Source organism: Panthera tigris, chromosome A1 (genome assembly GCF_018350195.1).
Source record: "Panthera tigris isolate Pti1 chromosome A1, P.tigris_Pti1_mat1.1, whole genome shotgun sequence".
NCBI lineage: Eukaryota > Metazoa > Chordata > Mammalia > Carnivora > Felidae > Panthera > Panthera tigris.
The window spans coordinates 112,973,080-112,995,050 of NC_056660.1; the positions used below are offsets into that span (position 1 = coordinate 112,973,080).

General features: G+C 46.5%; 1 protein-coding gene and 1 pseudogene across 2 annotated transcripts in view; both read right to left on the reverse strand.

The window, feature by feature from the left end:
* Positions 1-21,971, reverse strand: part of SPOCK1 (SPARC (osteonectin), cwcv and kazal like domains proteoglycan 1) — a 510,780-nt gene that overhangs the window by 104,999 nt on the left and 383,810 nt on the right. The gene's annotated exons all lie outside the window — the stretch shown is intronic.
* Positions 4,280-5,557, reverse strand: LOC102963350 (annotated as a pseudogene).

Consider the following 21,971-nt stretch of genomic DNA (forward strand, 5'->3'; position numbering starts at 1 on the left):
AAAGGAAGTCACAAGTCTGAGGGTTCCCTAAGTAGCCCCACTGAGATCATCCAGAACTGCCCCCACCTCATGCCACGACACACAGGCGCACACATGCACAGGGCAGGTGACCAAGGAGAGCAACGTGTGACCCGGACCTAACGGGAGCTGTCAGAAAGGATCCGTAAGTTACTAGAAAGGAAAAACCAAGATTTAAATTTAGGGCCATGACAAACCATAGCTCTGAGGCATTTGAGAGGCAAGAGCAGGAAAGTGACATTTCCCCAAACAGAAGCTCAGCTCCAGTGCAATGATCCCACTCACCATCTGTACCGGGTGTAAAGAAAATGGCCGCCCTCCCCACCGGCTTTGTGACACCAGAAGGAGGGAGCAGGCAGGCTACTGACAGGGATGGCTGGAAGGAGATGCTTCAGGGAAAGAGACTTGTGTCCTAGCCACCACTAAGAACACATCCACTCTATGCACTGGGGAAGAAGAACCTTACCCTTCCTAGGGGAATGATGACCAGGAAGCTCAGGTACATGCCCTTGTGAAAGAAAATGGCCAAGTCCATTCCTGTTCCACCATTACTCAAGTGGATGACAATGACAGAAATGATGAGGCCTATACCTACTTAAGTTTTGCACTCATTAGTTTTGATCCTTACTTGGAAAGCCTGCGAGGTTCTTCAGGTATTTGCTAATCAGATGGGTGGGAAATGGCATCAGACTATAGTTTCACCTGCACAAAACCCCTCCCCGCTTCCTGCTCCCACAAGGCAGCGCCATTCCGGGCTGGGGCCATGGGCTTTGCAGTCTGAAGGACTTCCGCTTGATCCCAGGGTTGCCACATGCTAATTGAGTCTGGTTTGCCCATCTGTAGACTGAAAATAACAACAACACTTACTTCAAGCGCTGTTTTATTTAAGGCAAATGAAATGAAAAATGCTCTGGGAGTGTTTAGCACCGGGACTCCCCATCTGGTCCTCCTTCCTTTTCCTAAGAAGGGCCCTGAATCTTCCCATCCCATTCCCTAGGTTAACCTGGTGCCTCCCAGCTGAGGACACCTGAGCTCCTCGAAATATGCAAAGAACTGTTTCCAGAACTCTGGCTCCTTCCCTCTGCTCCTCTCCCGTCATCTCTCTCCATGACACATTCTGCCCAACCACGTGCTTTCTTGGTCAGGGACAACATAAGCCACCCCAAAGTTTACGATACGTCAAGGGCTCGTCGTCCCCCAACCAGCTGCCACCTCGGTGCAGAAACTGGGCAAGGACAGCCATGCTGCCTCTGCCATCATTGGCTTCGTCTGATGGATGAAGAAGTGGAGTCTCTGAGAAATCACACGATTTGTCCAAGGTTACCGGGATAACACACAGGAAAGCTGAAAGGTGACTAATGTCTTCTGAGTCCTGATCAAATGCTCTTGTTATGTAACAAGCCGTCATTTCCCCAGCGGCTGGAGAAGTCCTTGTAGGTATTTGTGGAAATGAATGAAATCAATAAATAAGAATACATGAGGCCAAGCCTCCTGAACAGACAGATGACGGGGATAGTGCACAACCTGGTTTTCTTCTCCTCCCACCTGAGTAAGCGCAGCAGGGCCAGAGGATGAAAGAGTCACTGAGTGACCTCCCTTCTTCCCTAGAGGCAACGGCCACACTCCTCGGCTGCAGGTGAATGAGCTGCTGGCTGGAGGTCTCCACCCCTCCGACCTCTGCTCTTCCCAAGAGGCCCTGATTCGGTCTGGGTCCTGAGAGGCGTGAACGGAGACAAGCCACCTCACCTCTCCAAACTTCCGTGTCTTCCTCTGGAAGACAGGGATAGCACCACTGGCATTTTGGGGCTAGGTACTAAGTGAGAGAAGAGAGGTAAATAAAGCTTTTGGCATGGTGCAGGATCAGTAAACAGTAGCTATTTTATCTTTATTGTTATGTGACTATTATCATGATCAACACTGTTGTTCATGTCATCAAGTTCATCTAAAAGAGCTATCTCCTCAAGATCTCCCACCCTCAAAACTCCCACAGCCTTTGGTGTCTGCTCAGCCGGGAGGGCTTGAGATTTTGCTTCTCTGGGAAGCAACAGCCGGCAGCATCTCCCCCAGTGAATGGCACGGCATGGCTTCCAGGGCTGGGGACCCAGGGAGCACTGTGACATGGCACACAGGCAAGGTTAGAGCCAGAAGCACAGCACCAGCTGATGTTTCAGGGGCCGAGAGATGGCTTCCTAAGTCTCATGGGAGGGAGGGCAATGGGGACGTCAGAAAGGAAGTCAGGAAGCAGGCAGAAAAAAAAGAGGGAAAGAAGAACCAAAATAAGCATGTGAGCCAGGGAAAACACAGGGGTAGCTCTATTTAACCGGAACCATTCACCCAGGATTTCTACACATGGGACTGCTGACACTATGTTTTCTCTCAGCTTCCTGGTGCCTATAAGCATCTGTTACCCTCCCATAAAAAGCTCTCGAGTGGAAGTCAGGAAACTCAGGGTCTAGTCTCTGCTGAGACAATAACCTGACTCCCCTGGTCTCAGTCTTCATGTCTGTAAACACTGCTGGGGGGTCAAGGAGTGGGGACCAGGAGAGGCTGGACTAGTTAGGTTCTAGGCCTCCCCCCCAACTCAAATACACTGTGCCTGCATTAGCCAAAAGAATATTCTACCTCAAAATGGATGTGGTCTCCTCCCCAGGGAAGGGCCTACATCCCACAAAGCTGCCCACAGATGTGACTGCAGTCTCGGAGCAACATCATGGAAGTGAAGTCACATGCTCACCTCCTACAAACTCACGAGGCAAATTTAACTTCCTACCACCACTGGTTTTAATCCATGTGAGACGGCTGTCCGTTTCTCGTGGGCTCAGCAATCTCTCACAGATTTGAAAGGTGAGCAGTCTCTGTCTCCCAAATGGGCGTGTTTCTACTTGGGGATACAAATCACCTGACTGGCTTGCTCCAAGGCATTTATAAAGAAAGGTAAAAAGAGTGATGATATCAGGATGTCAAATCTATCAACCTTATAGAGCAAGTCTGCTAATCCTGCTGCCACTCATCTTACCTACCATCACCCCCGCCCCCTCCGATGTCCTTAGCTTTTCATGCCAATCACCTTTGTTCTGGTGGAAACTGTATGTTGAGAGATTCACAAAGTAGTAGCAAGGTCATGGTTCTCGATTTCAAAGAGTTTTCAAGTAGATTAACAAATGGATCAGCTAGCATATTCTACCAGATTGGCCACAGTGACATGGTGGACCAGGGCAAGTGACCCTCAGTGCTGTGGGAACTGAAAGACAGCAAACCCAAGGGGGGAGAAGTCTTCTCAGTGGCCTTACAACTTGGTGCAAGGTTCTGAAGACATGGAAAGAAGAAGACATGGAAAGAACAAGGCATGGGGGAGACCAGGAGCAAAGGTAGAGATTAGGAAAGAGGCTTCAAATTCTAACTAGAGCCTATTTTTGTCGTGAGGAGCAAGAAGAAGCTACTGCATTTACTCAAGCAGAGGAGAAGCACAGTCTGAGTGCCCGGAGAGGAGGCCAGGAAGAACAACGCGACCCTAGCCAGTAGCAGGCATTGGAGAGCCACGTGAGACCTAGATGAGGAGCTACAGAAACGCAGGAACAGAGAGAGGATGAGAGGGTCTGCTCCTGACAGAGCCTGCATATCACCACCCTTGTAGGCTTCCCATCTCCCTCCTGGTCCCTGCTCGTGAGCATCCAAGTCTTTGACACCTCCTCTGAACCAAAATGGAAGAACACAAAACCAAAAATCTTTACAGCCACTCTCCCTTAATAGCTTCTAATTTTCCATTAGCCCTGCTGGGGAAGGCAAGCAGAAATGCCTTCAGGCTCCCAAAGTCAAAACTGTAGCAACAGCCCATATCTCATATTGAACGCACCAACCCTAGTGGCCAACATGCTAATTCCCAGGATGTGGCCACCCTCCTCCTTCTCCCACACCTTCCACAATGTGAGGGCCTTGGTGCCAGTGACCTGAGGGCAGTGGGATACTATCAAGGTCTCCTTCATACCCAGGACCTGGAGAGCTATGCTACTGTCTCTCAGTGTCTCCTGCTTATGATCTCATTCAATAGGAAACCGAGGGACTGACTTCTGGAAGCCATGCAAAGCAGATGAGGCTTTCATAAAGAAATATTCTCCACTGAACCTGGATGCCCACTCAACTCCGAAGTCCCCTCAGATGCATCATCTCATACTGAGACAGAAATATCCAAATCTACACTATTTTTTAGGGAAAAAAGAAGTATAAATACTGAGAGTAAGCTTTTTTGTTTTTTTTACTAGGCAAAGAACTTTACTAATCTTGTTTCAAACTTTATTCCCAGGCTTCTTCAGCTTAATTAGCTGCAAAGAATGAATTGTGTATAAGCAAAAAGTGAAAAGAGCTGCAGTGTCCAAGGGGCTTGGGCTTAAAAATATTAGAGATCTAGATTTCATCAGATCCATGAACAAAATTTTTAGAAAGCAGTCATAATATAAAGTAGCAGCTCCCAGTCACTTCTTCAAGCTTTATCTTCTTCACAAGTTGACTCAATTCAGTTGGCTTCATTCTTGGAAGCTTCATCAAAATCCTCCACAAGATCTGGAACTTTATCATCATCATCCTCTCTGGTAGCAAGTGGTGCCTTTCCGTCTACAGATTTTTTAGGCAGAGCTTCAGCCAGCCTTCTTAACCTAGTCAGCACCAAGGTGGTTTAAGATACCGGGGAGAATTTCTGTCAGCTGCTGTGTCTCAGCACGGCCTGTAATGGTGAAGGGGTTCGCTGCCAGGGATGCCTGAACTTTAGGGTTGTTAAAGTGGATCACTGTTCCTTGGTTTGTGAACATATTCACTTCTTCAATACCAGAGATACTGTTTACCCCTAACTTCTTTAAGGACAACTGAAGTTTTTTATCATCTGCCATAGCTGTTCTATGAACCACCTTCTTCTTTCGGCGAGCAGTTCCTTTCCCACCAATGTGCACTTGTGCTTGTAGTTTTGGCGAGTTTCTCCCAGTTCGTGATAGTTTCCTTCATCTTGTTGGAGCGGAAATGGGACCACGCGGGGGGCTAGGGTTGGCGCTCAGGGGGTCTCGGGTGGACCAGCTGAGATTAGGCGCATACACGTGGGGACGCAAGATGGCAGCTAGAGAGTAAGCTTTTAAAAACTCATTTTTGAAGATACTTTGGAAGTCCTCACTCGAGAGCTTGTAACCATAAAAGATAGCTCTATGGTTTGACCTTTCACAAGGAAAAGAAGGGCATCTTCTGAAGTACCTAGCAATGTGACCGAGGCCACCAGCAGGCTGGACATTCTACTCACCAAATAATCGGCTGTAATATAAGCACTGGATCTAACACTTGGTGCTAGGTATTTTTTGCTCATTTACTTGGTTGGGAGTCCATGGAGAAATGGAACCAACTTGGAAACGGTCCATCATTTAGAACAACAGAAATGGAAGCAATATTTTGTCTAACAAAATGTGCAAATCCCACGTGAGACAAGATGCTAGTTTTAAGATTCTATTTCAATGAACAAGGGTTGAGCTTGCCTCAAGAACAAAGCGATTTTTTGCGAAACAGCAATTTGAAGTTCATCCTTTTGTCAACAAAATTGCTGTGTAATTTCCAAACTTCTCACAGAGAAGCAATTAGCCAACAAACACATCGGTGAATCATAACACCCTGGGAGGAGGAGAAGAATCCCAGCTCTGTTCTCCACCCTGGAGCACCTCTGTTGTCCTGGTCTGCAGGAGGGAACCTGAACCCCTAGTCTCTGTCTCTGGTCATATCCAGGCCTTCCTCCATGTGTGCATGGCAGGCATCTGGCAGGCAGATACAGACTGCTGGGGGACATCTGAACTTCCACTGCAGTGGCGGCTAAAAGTGCCGACTCCTAGAGGGCAGGCACCATGCCCAATCCTGCCTCCACACTCCCCAAGGCACAGCCAAGTAGGGGGACCACAACACAGCAAGCATTTTTGCTGCCTAAAGTCAATGAAAGAGCAGACTCAGTCAAGTTCAGACGCTATGCAGAGTTTCATCTTGAAAGCATGAAACACCTCTCAAAAGCTCCAGAGTCCCCAAGTTGGAAGAGAAAAGGGGTCATGGCACAAATAGAATAGGCAGATTTTGTAAAAGGAAAATCCCTTTGTTCCCCTGGGCTTTCAAGCAAGGGGCTTTGACAAGAAGCAACTTGATTCTCCTGAGACTCTCAGGCACCTGTCATCATGAAGCACTTTCTCTTTCTCACAGTATTCTCTGGTTCAGTTTCAGATTCCAGGCTACCTCCTCCCTCATCTCCTTACATGCTTATACAGCCATGGAACTGAGCCAAGCCGCAAAGAAAAAGCAACACAAGAATAAGGAAACTTGGGGCACAGTTTACCTTCCCACCTCTCTGTGTTCAATGGGCAAGAGGCGAAGACTAGCAGAGACACAAAGACAGGCATGGTGAAGTGGGCCAGATGGGTACAAAGGTGTATCTAACGAACCTGACACTTTATGAGTTTGAGGGCTCTGCCTTCAAACGTGGTAGTCTGAAAGTCACTTCCTTTATCTTTCCAGGGACCGTCTCTTCTCTACTCCAACCCTTCCTTTCACCAACATTTATTGAGTGCCTACAAGCTGCAGGCACTGTAGCCAGGGATAGAAAGTAACGGGGACTAGCAGAAGAGCACAAAACCAGCACAAGACGACACTCCCAAGGGTTATGCTAAACTGAAATAATAAAACCCTCACTGTAGATGAAGGTGAGACACAATTCCATCTTAAAAAGCATGAATACAAGGCAGCTAAATGCCCTGGGCCGTACTTGGAAAGAGCCTGGGCACATCTCTCAGTGGAGATGTGCCCATCGGCAGCCTTTACATTTAAGTGTTGGTTTACAATCAAGGGCAAATAAAAATAACAGTTTCTTGGACAGCCACATTTACATGAATTTCTGGGTCCCTCTGGCTCCCAGGCTCTCTAAGCCTTCCTCCTTATCAGCGGTCCAAGTGTGCTCACTGTTGGAGGATCACAGATCAGCCCCTGCCTCCAAACGCAGAGTACCCCGAGGCAAGGGCTTTGAATGGTTCATCTCTGTCATTCCCGGGGCTGGACACAAAGCTGGTGTGAAGGTACACATACAGTAAATGGTGAATTGAGGTCTTTTCTCCAGGACTGAGAGTTCCAGAAATAGGAGTTCATTTGTCTGTAGAGGTTTTTACATTAGATTACATTTGCTCACCAAGCTACTCCTTCCAGTAAGACAAAAAAGGGTTCCCCAAACTACTCCATCATGTCAGTCCTTAAGGACACAATAAACTCTCATTTCCATTATTTTCCTGTCAAGTCCATCAGGAGGCCACATAGAGACCTCCATGGTGCACCCCTGCTCACCTCTTTGGCCTCATCTCTCTCCCTTCCCCATCCACCGATGTTCGATACGTGAGTGTCTACTGACTGAGTCACTTCTCTGTGCTAGGCATTGGGTAAGCTGCTGGGGATGAAGCAGTGAGCCAGAGATAAATGTGGTTCCTATTCTAAGTTACTCATAGTTTACTGGAGGAAAGAGATACTAATTTAGTAATCCTACAAATAGAAAATTAGACTTTAACTATGGTGAATGCCAAGAATAAAAGGTATGCAGCACGGGTGAGATATGTGACAAGGGGCATGACCAGCCTGAGGGCATGAGGGAAGGCGCTTATGATCTGGAGGATAAGCAGGAGTTCCTAGGCTTGTGTGAAGGGAGGGGGAGCATCAGGGCTCACTCCCACTTCTGCCAGCATCCTTCACACTTCTCGTATACAGCTCAGCCATCAACTCCTCAGGAGGCTCTCCGTAACTTGCCAGGAGAGGTAGGAGGCCCTCCTGTGTGCCCATGTGGGTGCTCTGCACATGCCCACCTTTATTAGGAAGCCACTTACCAACACAAGACTTTCCATTTCCCCTTCTGAAATGGAAAATCTAGGAGGCCAGGAACTTCACCTAATACATTTTTACATCTGCAAAGCCCAGAGAGGAACAAGCACCCAGTTCATCCCTGGTGAATGGAAGGAGAAACAGATGAACATACAGACAGATGGACACACTGTTTGTCACTTTCACCCAGCTTTCCTGTTTCTTTCAGACCTGCGTATCAGCACACATCAGTGTCTGGGCAGTCAGTGGCATCTTTGTATTTAGCATCAAGATCCTGTACTTCCCTATCTCCCTGGGGTTCCCAGAAGGCAATCTGAACAAACTGTCATCCTCATCAATGGGCAGAAGGGCAGAATCATCCCCCAGCCCCAAGAGATTCTTGACTGGAAGAAGCCCAGAGCTACACTCCAAAGCTACTCTGGCACATTTTGAGAACTCTATACATCATTCAATCATCAAATCTTTCATTCACAAATATTGACTGAGCACTTCCTTTGTGTAGACACTACTCTAGAAACTGAGCAGTCTGCTATATAGTCTGGAGGAACAAGTGAAATGAGATCATTGCAGACACAGGTAATCAGTATGAAGAAAGCAGAGAAACAGATTAGAAAGTAACTGAGGGGAAAGCTGGCTCTGTTGTGTGGTGGGTGGTCAAGGAGGGGTTCCCAGAAGAGGGGACCTTTCAGCTAAGACCTGAATGATGAGAAGGAGGAAGTCATGTGAAGTTTTGGTGGAAAGGCATTCAGGCAGAGGGAATGGCATGCACAAAATCCCTGATGCAGGACCAGTTCAGCACGCTACAGGGAGAAATGCACACCAAGGTGATCAGACAGAGCAACAGACAGAGAGGCACAGTAAAATATGGTTAGAATGAGGCCAGGTCATGGCGGGCCTGGGGAGCACAATAAGGATTTGTGATGTCGTTGTACAGGTGACGGGAAGTGCACAGGTGTTTGGATCGCTTGCTCAGCTGCTCTGTGAGGAACCAACCTCAGAGAACACTGATGGAAACAGAGAGGCCAGTGAGGAGGCCAAGTGGGGGCCCACGTGCAAAAAGACGGTAGCACCAGTGTCACGGGATAGCAGTGATGACCCAGAGTCAAATCATGCTACCGTGTGTAGGTAACAGAGAACAAGGCTGGCTAATGGATCAGCTGAAGAGGATGAGAGCAAATGGGGAGACCAAGAGGACTGTTAGGGTTGGGGCCTGAGTCACCGGGTTGAGAGCAGAGTCATAGGAGCCACGAGAGAGACCGTGGGCGATGAGGAGAATCATCTGTTTGGGCCACAGCAAATGGGAGATGCCAATCACGCATCTGAGTGAGCAGATCTTGCAGGCCATCCAAACGCCATTCTGTCAATGCGCCATGCTGCCATGAAACCAGCCAAGGTGAACAGTTCACGTGCTTCGAGTATCGAGAAAGACCGACACTGTTTGGGTTCTGCTACATCTAGGTTCAGATCCACCTCTGTCACTTATAACTGTAGGATCTCAGGCAAGGAACCACCTTTTGGGGATGGTCTGCTCTTCCTCTGCGAAAATGAGAGCAAAACCGATTTACCCCAGGGTCGTGAGGACCGGACTGGATGCGGAGTGGCCAACACCCGGGGCACAGCGGGAGTGGGGCCAGCGGCGCACCCCGCTGCTCGGCCCTGCTCCTGACAGCCAGGCCCGCCCACCGGTGGGAAGCCGGGTCAAGTCGGCTGCGGCTCTCCATTCTCATCATTAGCTATTATTCTCCCTAGGTTGATGAAAACTTCATGAAGGGAAAAAAGCCAGATAAATTCCAACGCGATATAGTAATACTGTTTTGAGTGACTGAAATAGCAGGTCAAGAAAAATGACAGCTACAGGGATAAAAATGTGGATCTACAAAACATGCAATCAAGAAAACCTGTGAGCTGTGAAAACCAAGTAACCTCGGGAACCCTTCCTCTCTCCGCACAGCTCCAGCTCCAGGCGGTACCGAAGAACACGGGAGGGTGAGGGGTGGGCAGTAGCGAGGGGAGCACCCTCACTGGGAAGGCGGGGTCACCCAGGAGACCAGTTGGGGAAGCTGTCAGCACCGAGAGCCTGTGACAAAAGCACTCTGTTTATGTGATTCAATAATGGGGTGGTGTGGACAGGGCTGCCCCAAGGGGGCCCCGCAACCCGCCCCGTCCTCAGCCTCCCAATGTCTGTAGCAGCCCTTGAACTTGCTCAGTCACAAGCTATGCTTCTGAGGGGAGGCACTCCACTCTTTCCACTTGTCTGTAATCAAATAGTAGCCACTAACCAAGACAAAACAAAAATATGTTTCCATGACGACCACTTCTGAGCTGGGGGCGCTGGGGGGCAATTACTTGGGAGACAGCACCACACAGGGGCAGGGCCAATGGGGTCAGCTGTCATCTAGGGAGACCACGCTCTCCACTACAAGCCACCAGCACCAAGCCACCAACACCGAGATACCCGGATCAGGGCTCTGAGCTGAGCCTAGGCCATCCAATCACAGTTTAGGGAAGAGAGGGTCTTCGGAAGGGGAGGAAGTAATGCAGATGACCCTGTAAGGGAACATTTCAACTACTCAGGAAAAGAGGCTGCTGGTGACACTTGAAAACAAATCATCAATGCAGCACAGTTCTGTTTAAGAAATCCATGAACTGGCCCAGGCCATTATTTAGGCTTTTATTTGCCAATTCAAGATTAATAGATCCTTAGACTACAACCATAGTATTTCTTCAAAGTCAAGAAAAAGAAACTTCTTTAAAAATATTTATAATTAAGATCCAATTTCCTTGCCATCTCTAAGTGCATTCCACCCCTCTACCTGATTGACTTTAGTGGTGTTGGGATTAGGACTGTCTGGACTTTGCCACTCATCAGGGTGACATTATGGTAAAGGCTGGCTTCTCCTCTTAGTTGCTGAGAGACCACAGCAATGTTAACAGCTGAGGCTCTATGTCTTCATTATTTCAAGAAGGGGTTTAATACTAGTTCCCACCTGAGAAGATTGGTGAGAGAATTAAGCATGATCTTGTCATGTCATGTGCGGAGCATGGCGAGTGGCACAGGGATGACACCCGATGTGGTATGGGCACTGGTTCTGTTGTGGACTGGCAGTGCAAATGGCGGGCCTGGACTGCAAGCCTAGGTCAGGGAACACAAAGATGGCCCTTGGAGAGGGGTTCTAGAGTAGGCTCTTGTCTCTGGCTGTGTGATTAGAGGGGGTGCTTTTGCTTAATTCCTTACAGTGGCGGGGGGGGCTTTCCAGGAAGGAGCAGACTTAGGCCCAGTTAACTGCTCCCCTGCGTATCTGGCAGACTTAGCTAGGGTCCTATTTCTGTCCACTCCCTCCAGCCCAGGAACGGTCAGGCCATGGCCAAAGCTGCTATCACTCAGTCCTCCAATAGGACCCTGTCTCAGAAATACATGAGCGTTGGCGGGGGCGGGGAAACTGGGGCACCAAGAGGCTTCAGAGCTTGTTCAAGGTCACACAGCTAACAAGCTAAACCAGGATGTGAGCCTATACCATCCCGTTCCACTGAACAAGCTCTCAACCAAGATACGGATGTGTCAACACTTCCTCCATCCTCCCATGCAGGGCCTCGCCCTGCCCATGCCTCTACACCTCTCAGCTTGCTGACCTGTGAAACCCTCTGTCTCCATGTCTGTCTTCCCTGGGACCAAGAAACAACCTGGGAGCAGGAGTAGTGTCTGGTCTGGTCTGGTCTGGTACACATTGGTGTGTGTGATGACTAGAAAAGCTACCTACCCTGCCTGGAAGAAGGCGCCAAGCAGGCCCCAGCAAACTGCGTGGCCTCTCCAACTCTGCGCACTTGGAGGCCTGAGACAGGCATCAGTGAGTGGATCTCAACGTTTGCAGAGTTAGAACATACAGTAGCCCCTCCTAAGCACGCGGCCCTCAGAGGCACCATCTCCCTTGTTCCCCTGTCACCTACAGGACCAACGGCTTTGTCATATCAGTCACAGCGACCATGTCAAACATGTCAGTTGTTCCCCTCACCTGCACTCACAACTGGTTCTTGTCACTTAGGCATTTATATACTTTGCATAGTTTCTTCTTGCCATGCAGCGAAACTTAACCATCCCTCTGGCCCAAGCAGACTTTCCCTGAAAGGCCACCAGGGCGGCAGGCCCCACAGACCACCCTAGGAGACCTGCCCTCTGCCATCTCAGCCACCCCCACAGTTGCCCTTCTGGCTACTGCTCAATCTCCCAAGACCTGTGCTTCTCCAAGAAGGGCAGAAGGACAATGCCAACAAATGACAACTGGGCTCTGAACCCAAAGGGATGTTAAAATCTCGGACACACGTCGACTACAGAGAATTCTCCAGGAAAGAAGAATCCAGAGTGACTGAGTGTTCACAGTAACTCGCATCTTTTTATCTTTCAATGTTTTACTGGCACCACCTTTGAGAAGTGTCAACTCTATTTTTGGACGTTACTCAGCCTTGATGAGGCTACAAAGTGGTGGAGGATAGCAGCACCAAAAAAGAGGAACGTGGAAATTCACGGTGCAGAAGTAGAAGAACGTGCTAAGTTCAAGACATACTCTACAGCTCTGATCAACTTTTTCTAAAACTTTCTAAACAGCTGCATTGCAGGTACAGTTGGCATACAATACACTATATATATTTAAGGTGTCCAAATTTGATGAGCTGTGATAAATACACATACATACACACTCACGAAACCATCACTGTAATCAAGATAATTAACACATCCATCATCCCTAAAAGGTTCTTCCTGCCCCCGTGGAACCCTGCCCTCCTATTCCTCCCCCCTCCCCCACCACATGAAACCATGGATCTGCTCTCTGTCACTAGAGATGAGCTGTGTTTTCTGAAGTTTTATATTAATGTCATCAAATAGTACATCCTTTTTTTTTGTCTGGCTGTCATGCAGCCTAATTGTTGTAATATTCATTCTTGTTGTTACATGGGCCGGCAGCATATTCCTTTTTATTTCTGGATGGCATTGCATTGTAGAGATGTATCCCATTTGTTCATCTATTTGCTTGATGGATATTTGGGTTATTTGTGATTTCTGGCTGTTACAAATAAAGCTGCCATGAGCACGTGTGAACAGCTATTTCCACGCACATGTGCTTCCATTTTCTCGGGTGGAGACCTATAATCAGAACAGCTAGATCATATAGTACTTTAAGAAACTTCCAAACTGTTTTCCAGAATGGCTACACCATTTTACATTCCCACCAGCAACACAGAAGAGTACTGGTTCCTACACACCTTTGCCAGCACTTGCACCGATCGGTCTTTGTTTAAAAAAAAAAAAAAAAAAAAAAAAAAAAGCTTATATATTTATTTTGAGGCGGGGAGGGCCAGAGAGACAGAGAGAGAGGGAGAGAGAGACTCCCCAGCAGATTCCATGCTGCCAGCTCAGAGCCTGATTCAGGGCTCCATCTCAAGAACCATGAGATCATGACCTGAGCCAAAACCAAGAGTCGGACACTTAACCGACTGAGCAACCCAGACATACCTGATCAGTCTTTTTAATATGAGACATTCTGGTGTTCTGGTATCTCACTGTGGTTGTAATTTGCATTTCCTCAAGGACAATAATATGGAGCATCTTTTATTTGCTTATTTACCATCCACATATCTTCTTTGATGAAATGCCTGCTCACATCTTTTGCCCATTTTTATTAGGTTGTCTACGTTTTTTTTTTTTTAATTTAGAGAACTCTTTATATATGCTGGATGCAAGTCCTATATGAGTTACATGATTTTCAAATGTTTTATACTAGGCTGTGGCTGCACATTCTCTTAACAGTGTCTTCTGAAGGCAGAAGTGAAAACTATCCATTTTATGTTTTATGGCCACATGCTTCTGGTGCTGTATCTAAGAAATATTTGCCTAATCCAAGGCACAAAGATTCTTCTAACTTTTTCCTAGAAGTTTTATAGTTTTAAATTTTGTATTTAAGTCTATGACATATATATTTTTAAAGTTTTACAGATTTATATCCTTGGCTATCCCTAAACTTGTCCTGCAAACATAACTTCCTTCCTTTTACTGATACTCATTCACTTTATGTGTTCAACACTGATGATAAGGTTAGCAGGAGATATTTTATTCCCTCAAAGAACATACTTTTCTTTTTTTGGCAAATTATCATAAAGCAAGCCCTCTATGCTCTTCACAGGATACCTCTTTAAAAATGTGGGTTTTCCTTACTCAACTGCAATGCTACTACCCTAATTCCCACTTCCTTATCAATTTTCCTGAGAGTCCCCAAAGCATCTTTCTCTTTTACATTTCTCCTGGCTTGTTTCCCTTTGGGTGCAACGAGTATTCACAAAACATTTGGCAGTTATATGTCCCACTCTGCCTTTTTCCATGGGGAAAGTGGGTCCCTGAAAACCTCACACTCCAAATTTGTCTGTTTGCATCTGTGGGGCCTCCTTTCCCTCCTGCACATTCTGTAAGTGGAACATGGCATCATAGGCTTGACTAGAATTAAGTTCAATAAAAATACTTCACATACCCGTGAGGCACCACAGGACACCAGAAGACAAACAATGCCAGTTGCCCATTTCAGTGACTCTCTGATTCATCTGATGGCTCAGGAGTTAATAGCCTGAGGTTCAAGGGTGCCTGGATGACTCCGTCGGGTAAGCACCCGATTCTTGATTTCAGCTCGTCATGATCTCAGAGTTAAGTGACAGCGCAAAGCCTGCTTGGGATTCTCTTTCTCTCTCTCTCTCTCTCTCTCTCTCTCTCTCTCTCTCTCTCTTCTCTCTCTGCCTCTCCCTCTCCCTTCCCACCCCTCTCTCAATAAGTAAATAAACATTTTATTTAAAAATACCCTAAAGTTCATTATCAGCCTTTTGACTAATGGTTTCATCCATGCTTGATCACTGCCCATATCAGCTGTATCATTAGGGGCTGAAAAATGGTGATTTCCTTGTTCTGTTATTGCTTGTGCATTTATTAGCTATACTTCTTCTGCAAAGAATTTTCCTCTATTGAATAGAGATTTAGAGTTATCCTGAAATATGATTTGTACAGAAATAATACGTGTTTAGCTAGGTGTTTTTAATTACGAAATTTAGAATAAGGAGCTGGAGCCGTGGTTTCTTTCTCATGGTTTTCATGTGTTCTCGTCATAAAAATGTACTTTTAATGATTATATTTCTCCCTTTCAGAGCCAGTGTTTTTTGATTACATGTAACTCATTGCTTAAGTTTTACATTGTCATTTTTTAAAATTTAAACATTTTGAACATCTGTACTGATTTTACATGAAAATCCAACTTTCAAGTTCTTGGGGGTCGAATTCTTTTTTTTTAATTTTTTTTTTCAACATTTTTTTTTTTATTTTATTTTTGGGACAGAGAGAGACAGAGCATGAACTGGGGAGGGGCAGAGAGAGAGGGAGACACAGAATCGGAAACAGGCTCCAGGCTCCGAGCCATCAGCCCAGAGCCTGATGCGGGGCTCGAACTCACGGACCGCGAGATCGTGACTTGAGCTGAAGTTGGACGCTTAACCGACTGCGCCACCCAGGCGCCCCTTGGGGGTCGAATTCTACTGTTTGTGGTCTGTGCTCCCTCTTGCTCATGGTGGCTTACTTCATTCTACGTTTTTAAGAACTATGAGTCATGTGTGACGGGGTTTTGAGGGAATGCTGTGAAGCTTGAGCTGATGGCTCAGCCCTCCAGAGAGGATTTACGTCTACAGGAATGTCAGTGCATTCCCAAACAGGACTACTTGAAGTCAATTAATCAGCTTGAAAATTTCCATACCATCCCAGGAGTATCAGTTGGAACCACATACTCAGGTCGCCATTCACACAATACACCACAGGACAGCTTAACAGCTGCTCTCAGATCTAACTGATTTGTGCCTGTGTCTTATGTTAGTCATTATATGTTTGGTGTACCACCTGTGCTCTGTAGGAATGAATGCGGGTTCTTCCTTAAGAAGTTTTACCAGTGATCTTTTCTTTTGCAAACCAGAATCAGGCTGAAGTTGACAAGTGTTATCTTAGAAGAAATATCTGACCAACAGGCAGAATTTTTTTTTTCAATAAAGCCCACCTTTTAATTCAGGGTGAACTCACTGAAGGTTTTGGACTTACGCGTGGGGTGTCACCTCGAATTTCCCAACTTGTAAAGACATAAAGCATTGTCTCTAGTCTGCAAGTTAACTGTTACCCCTAAAACCTCTTGGTCAGATGGGCTACCTTCCCCAGGGCACCCAAGGCAGTGGTTGGTATCCCCTCTGGTTTTCCTTCTCCCCACCTCCCAACCAGGGATTTCCCTTACATCTTGCAAACTCAGCTATTTAAAAGGGTATTCTACTGAGGGGCTCTGTATTACAGTTCTCAGACTCTCTAGCTCATCATGTGGCGAGACACACACTCAACTGTGAACAGTTCCAAGGGGGTGCAATAAATGTGCCAGCACAAGTATACTACCTTGTGCTGTTGGAGCTCAGAGGAAAGAAATGACCTCGCTTAGCAGGAAGGGCTCACAGACACTTCACTAAGATGCTTAGTCTAAGCCTCACAGGTGAAATGTCAGGAATATAGTTATTCCTTTTTTGGTGGAGGTGGATGTGGATAAGAGAGAGTCAAGCCATTCTACCCTGTCATGTACATTAAAAGACCGAAAGTAACAAACAAAAAAGGGGATGCATCCTCTCTACTCCACCTCTGTCTTGCTTTGTTTGATAGCAGGGAATTGTATTCTATGTGGATGTGCTCTCAAGAGGGGCCAGAGGGTCTAGAGATCTTCCAGGAGGAAATATGAAGCTAACATGAGAGATGAACCATCTTAGGAGCATCCCATCCATGCTGATACAGGATAACATCTTTTGACCTCCCTCCGAGGAGAGAAGAAAGCAAAGAAAACCTTATAATGTACTCCACCTGATCACTCTGGTCAGCGTCCCCATGTTCCCATAGCACCTGGTCCCTCTCATCTGGACACCACTGGACAGGCAGCCTTCAAGGAGGTGCAGATTTCAAAGCGGTCCTCAGTATCTTTAGATGAGAACTTTGGAAAGGTGCTCTCTTAGACACAAGGTCTTCCCTGACGCTGAGGTCTGCTGTTCTGAGCATGTTCCCGGATGGAACCCAGTATCTCAGGAAAACCACCCTTGATGACAGGATGAGGCATTTCGGTCCCATGCAATCATATGTAAACATGCAAAACTGTTCCATTGGTTTCAGAAAGGGGAAAGTCCCAACAACTTGCTTTGGTAAAAGTGAGGGCATCATTAAAGCCATTCCTCTTGACAGGCAGTTATGGCATCAATTCATGGTCAACCCTAACCCACCTCATTCCCTCATGACATAAAGGTCCTAGTTCAAGGCTTAGATAACAAGACTCTACGAGCACTTCCCAAATCTGGGGCTCAAATGTTCTCTTGGAAAAGGCTGTGAAGAAGTCTGACTGTACTCACTAGAGCAGCATGCCAACAAAGAATATTTTGTTTGCTTTTTTTTTCTTAAAGAAAAAGAAAAGCAATATGATCATGAACTTAATTAAAGTTGTTGTGCAATGATTTAATTAGATTTATAGAACTGTGCAAATTCATCCTGGCCAGGGACCTTTCTGTCTTCTAAAGAAGGGTTGGCAGAGATCTCATGTGCTTTGCAATTTTACCTAATCCTTAATTTCATCTCCTGATGGGGTGAGGATGAACATAATTGTGTTCAGGTAATTGCTTTATCAAACGGTTTAATTGTGCATTCAACAGAACTGACAACAAGAAGGTTATTCTTCCTAATGTGTTTTTAACAAAAGCACTAACTAATTACATGGCATCCTATTCAGGGCATTTGAGAAGAAGAAATGAATACCTATTCTTCCAATCTTGGTTAAATGCATGTTTGCATATAGAACATAGAAATAAGTAGTGAAATAATTAGCTGAATTGCTTCCTTCTGCTGTAACTTCATAACTAATCTGCATGTTGAAGTAGTCTGTGTAAATTCAGTGGATGCATTTTCACCACGGACGGTGTTTGAACATCTGCGCTTCCCGAAAATGTCACAATAACCATTTTGCCTGAAAGTTTATCCTCAGGAGCCAAAAAGCCAGTGTTATCTTGGCATGTTCTAAGAAGAAATAAATGCTTCATATAACTGAGGACAGATGTGCCACATGATCAGAAGGAAGTATCAAAACATTAGGCCAAATGGTTGAAAAGAATTCTGAATTAAAATAATGCTGGATCTACTCTATTTTCGATGAACTCTCTCTTTAACCAGATAACTAACATTCTGGTATAGACTTGGCTTCTGTGCCCGTCTATGCCTGTCATTCATAGAAACACAGAATGCTTTAATATATCCTTACAGGCTCAAGCTAGTGTCATTTAGCTGAAGCCTTTAATGAGATTACTATATCTGACATTTTAAGAGGTGATTATGTAGCACACTGCCCTCCCAGTGTACTAGTAAATAATCTTGTCAGTCCAGTAAATAATCTTGCCCTCCCTCTCCTCCAGTAAAAAATACTACCCTTGATTATAGTGAATTGTAGGGAGGAAGAGGGTCGTGTGGCATGGTATTTGATTAAGGGACAGACACAGGATTCAGAAAGAGCCAGGTGGGATCCTTCCCTGGGGTTGAAGCATAGACACTGGTAAATTTCTCTTGGTGTGGCATGGTATTTGATTAAGGGACAGACACAGGATTCAGAAAGAGCCAGGTGGGATCCTTCCCTGGGGTTGAAGCATAGACACTGGTAAATTTCTCTTGAGCTTCTAGGCTGGGAGGAAATGAATCTGGGGCTGTCAAAATCCCTACTTTCTGCCAAGGGGAGAAAGCCTCTTTGCAGAATGAAGCCAAGCAGAGAGAGACAAAGAGAGACAGAAGGAAATGCAATGTCGACAGCACAGCATTTCCTCTTCTTTCTCTGAGCTCTGCCTACCCCAGTATACTTTCTAGCCTTATATGGCAATAAATCTTCATTTTGAGAGTAAGCTAAGTTTGAGTTATGTTTCTGTCACACGAAATCAAAAGCATCCTGATGACACAGCTGGTATTTTACATTACTTTTCAGATGGCTCTGCACTTAGGAAAGTAAAGACTGATGTGAGAGGTGGACCCGTGTTCTAGTATCTGCCCTCCTGCTTACGAGCTATGTTGCCCTTGGAAACGTTGCAGGGCTTCGATGTACTCGTCATTAATTTGGGACTAATAAAAGTATTACCTCATAGGTCTGTTGTAGGAATTAGATGGAAAGCTAGAGGAAATACAATATGATGGCACTCAGCACAAGGTCAGAGTACCTATTGCTATGTATTAATTACTAAATTAGTAATTAAGTGCTATTGTTTCGATGTTGTTCTTGTCATTACTGTGATTTAAAATATTACTACAACAGAGACTGACAGGTAACCCCAATATCCACTCTATTCCTCTAATTATGTGAATCTCAAATTTTAGCTAGGCATATAGCCGTCCACAATAAAAACTACATTTCACAGACTCCTTCGCAGCGTCATGGAGCCTTGTGATTAAGCTGTGTCCAAGACGATGTGAGCAGAAGTGACACTGGTGACTTCTGGATTGTGCCTCCTTCCTTTTCTCCTTCCTTCTGGCTGGGCACAGCAGCCACCTTGGACCCAGGCGCGGAAGCTCAACAACTACATTGGCTGAGAAAGACAGGACGATGAGCTGAAAGGACGCTGGTCAGTGACCCTCCCTGGGCTGCTTGCCTTTGGGATGTTTGCATGAGAGAGAAATAAAACTACCTCTGTTTAAGCCTCTGTTTCATTTGGATTTTTGTTGGAGCAGCCAGAACGTACATCCTAACTAACACCCAATCAGTATTTTACATATTATTTGTACTTGCTCCTTCCAAAACCCCATGAAGGAGAAAAGGGAAGAATAACAAGCCTAGGGCAAGACTTCTATTTAACCCAAGAGTCGAGGGTTTTTGCACCCTGAATTCCAGCTCTCAGTCTAAATGATATTTGGCTACTCCTGATGGAGGAAAGGAGGTTGAAAATGAACAAGACCTGAGTGGAAAAGCAAAGTTGGGCCACCTGTGACGGGATGTGAGTCCCCAAATCTCAGAAGGTTTAACATATAAAACTGCTTAAAGTTGGTTAGATCCACGGAGTATACCTGCAAAGTCATAAACCCTGTTTTGCTGGCTTTTCCTAAGCAACAGAAAATCAAAATAACAAAACCTACCACATGCCTCCCTCCCCAGATCACTGGTGTCCACGTGGTCCACAGGTGCACTGCTGCTTTCTCCCCCTGCTACCTAGAGCACAAGGGGATGGCGTCGGGATTGTTCCTATTTCTTGACCCTCCACAGGCTGCCAGATGGGCACATCCAATGGCTTCCCTAATTGCCGTTAGTCCTCTCATCCTTGGGCCATTACCACTGCCACCGTGTTCCAATCCCCTGATGCACAAAACATAGAAACGCAAGCCCTCCACCTTTTGCTTCCCATCACGTGATGTTCTGGTTAGCCAGAAGCAATGCCCTCACCAAGGAGACACTTGCAAGTGAAGACAACTCCCACCCAGCGGGTTCTATGGCAGCAGGGTTATCCAAAAATATCCCCCAAAATATGGACACCCTCCACTCTGTTGAAAAGCAAAGAAGAGGAGCTATACATAAAAATGTCCCATGCCGGTCACAGTCACAGGGCCACAAAAGCCTGGGGGAGACTGGGAAGAGACACTAAGTTTAATGCTATCTTGCAAAGTCTTACAACCTCCACCCTGGATTGCTCTCACCCTTCAGAACAGTCTGTGCATAGGAAATGCCGGCCAACCGAGACTCTATTTGCCAAAAACTTCAAACGTGACCTTTACTTGGTAGCAATTGTTGGAAACTATTAAGATGACTCTGAAAATAATATAATCCGCAGCGACAATATGTTGAAAGAAATGCCAACCCTGTAAAGCAAGCTCTCTCTCGCCGTCCCTTGCGAGCGCACATTCAGAACAGAAGAGAAACATTTTCCTCCACAGCAGCTCTTGACTCTGCATCTCTCTTCTGCATCTAGACATAAATGAGCCATTTGCTAATTGTTTAACAGTGATTAAGGAAGTAAACGTTCTGGAGAGGGGGGTGGGAGCAGAAGGGTGTCTGACTGCTTGTTTTCCAATTACCAACAGTCAGGTTCATGGGGGAGAACAGAGTTGGCTCTCAGGGCCACCCAGTTTCATTCGGGGAGCCTTCTCCTCAAGGTCAGGCCAAGGACCAGTGGCTTCTGGTGGGGACATGAGCAGTCCTAGCACTGACATCTGAGCTTTGGTCAGATGGGTCCAGACTGAGGGGACTCCACGAAGTCCTATTAAAAGAGGCCTGCCTACCAGAAATAGGACGCGCAGCAATGGGGCCCTCCTCCCTTCTGAGCTGCCAGGGACCTCAGAGCCACTACATTTTCCCAAACAGCTCTCCCCTCCAGAGGGAGGAAAGCTGAGCTTGCCCACTTGAAGCCCAGGCTGCCGGACTGTGGTCAGCAGTGGCTGTGCCCCTCTGCACACAGGCAAAATTAAAAGTTGGCAGGCAGGACCCCAGTAAGCTCTCATCTTTCCACATGGATGCCAGGAGAGGAAGCAAAGGGGTTCACAGATGACGGGTTCCCAGCTGGCCCAGGCTGACTCCACGAAGCTGTTGGCAGGAGGATTTCCAAGTCTCATCAGGACTAGGATGGTGAAGAAGGCCTTTGGCCGAGCTCAGAGCTGAAACGACTCCCTTGTGTCTGAAATTCACATGGTCACCGAGACCAGCTCTGACCCCCTGAACGCCTCTGTCGACAGTTTTCTGCCCATCTCTGCAACCATTATACACTTCCGGGCCTCACTCATACCAGCAGTCTCCTCATGGCTACCCTGCCTCCAGTCCTGCCCCCAACCATGTCTACTTAGTAGCCAGTGCAAGTGAATTCAAAACCAGAAACCCTTAATAGGATCCCTAGTGCTGTTAGGGCAAAGTCCAGCCCCCTCCCATGGCCTTCAAAGTCCCTACAGAAATGGCCCCTTATTACTTTTCCAGCCTCATTTCTGCAGCTAGTTAACTCCCTGTCCCCAGATCACATGTGACCAGCCACACCAATGGTCACAAGCTCCTTCAAGGGGA